The 1,502-nt window shown below is 33.7% G+C and overlaps 1 protein-coding gene across 1 annotated transcript in view; it reads left to right on the top strand.

The window, feature by feature from the left end:
• The first annotated feature begins 615 nt into the window (after positions 1-615).
• The window catches only part of LOC106466137 (glycerophosphocholine phosphodiesterase GPCPD1-like), a 36,332-nt gene continuing 35,445 nt past the window's right edge, over positions 616-1,502 (top strand). The window contains exon 1 of the mRNA XM_022394098.1: positions 616-696. The gene's annotated coding sequence lies outside the window, so the exon portion shown is untranslated. The remainder of the gene's footprint in view (positions 697-1,502) is intronic.

The raw sequence follows: 1,502 nt of genomic DNA, 5'->3' as shown, positions 1-1,502 counted from the left end.
ACCAGACAAACATATATCTAGTAAATGCTAGGGCATTCACGAAGGAACAGGATATTTCTAGAAAATAGGTGGCGTAACACTAGTCACGTGACCTCGCTGACGCAACAATATCAATAACATACGTTAACACGTGAAAAAAGGAACTAAAGAAAGAAACGAGTAGAAAAGTACATGCTCATATCAAATTTGTAGTACTATCAAACCTGGATAATTTGTTTTAAATATCATTTTAAAAATCAAATAACTGTTATTTTCTTTCCTGGATGTGTGTGTATCTTTTATCACTTCTTTTGTGTACAAATACATTGTTTAGTTGTCCACTTCTCTAAACAACACTGTCGGTAACACTGTTATTGGAAAATATAAAATAAGTTGAATTTGCACATTCGGTATCAACATAACATGATGAATTGTTCAATTATTTCTATTTTAATATCACTAACGCTGTGCCTTTCAAATGATGTAGCACAACAGGAAATCTTGCACAACCCCAGGTTATCTAACTTGTTTATATCCAAAATAATGATTGTAACGTGTCTTGAATTGAGTTCATCCACTCGTGAGAGATTGTGATTGGCTAGTTTACTATGACACGTTGTCAGATAACCAGTAATGATTCAGGCAAGCTTCTTCGCTGTCCAGAAACTAATTTTATCACATTGTGGTAGCTTCAGGTTCTACTTGCTTGTACATTTGGTAAGAGAATTATTAATACAACTGTTTTATCGTTAAGAATTTAGGTTTTGTCAAGAAAATGTCATTAGATAATATATATTATTATTATTTTCTCACTATTTATACGTGCACTTGTGACGATGTATAAACATGGTCATTTATACTTTATAGAAACCAAATGTGGAACTGGGTTTCATTAATATGAATTAGAAAAAACTACAGGAATGCCTTTGTTGACAGAATAAAAGAGGCTTTAAAATAGGTGCAATCGCACCGAACCACGCGTTTTAAGGGATTACTAATCCCTAGAGTGATCTACATTGCGCAATGGCTAGAGTCACTGTATTGACACCTGACGTCGAGCGGTAGCCATATTGTTGGTCACAGCTGTAGGACTGTAACCACGTTAACGACGAGAGTTTCCAAGTGATTGTGGGATGTTTTGCATTCATTTATGATTTATTGCTTTCAGTTTGTGTGATCTCAGTTTTTGGGTATTTTTTGTCACTTTACCATGCAATTTTTAATTTATTTATATGTTTGTTTTTTAGTTTTTGTAGTAACTATGAAAAGAACATGGCTAAATAAACTGTAAAAATACTTGTTTGTAGAATTTTCGTTGTGGAAATAGAGAGCAATGAATGACAAAATCGTGTTGGACCAAATTGGTTTTATTGTGGCTTTGTGCTATATTTTAAAAAGAAAATGACAGGTTTTGGTGCAAGTTTATACAAGCCTGTGGTAAAGTAGAAAGTACAGTATAAACACAATGCAAGTATTAATATTGAACCGTTACACCAAACATGCTCGCCCTTTCAGCCGTAGGG

Source organism: Limulus polyphemus, unplaced genomic scaffold (genome assembly GCF_000517525.1).
Source record: "Limulus polyphemus unplaced genomic scaffold, Limulus_polyphemus-2.1.2 Scaffold2165, whole genome shotgun sequence".
Classification (NCBI taxonomy): domain Eukaryota; kingdom Metazoa; phylum Arthropoda; class Merostomata; order Xiphosura; family Limulidae; genus Limulus; species Limulus polyphemus.
Note: the sequence above shows the minus strand (reverse complement) of the source record. Positions and strands in the feature narration are given on the sequence as shown.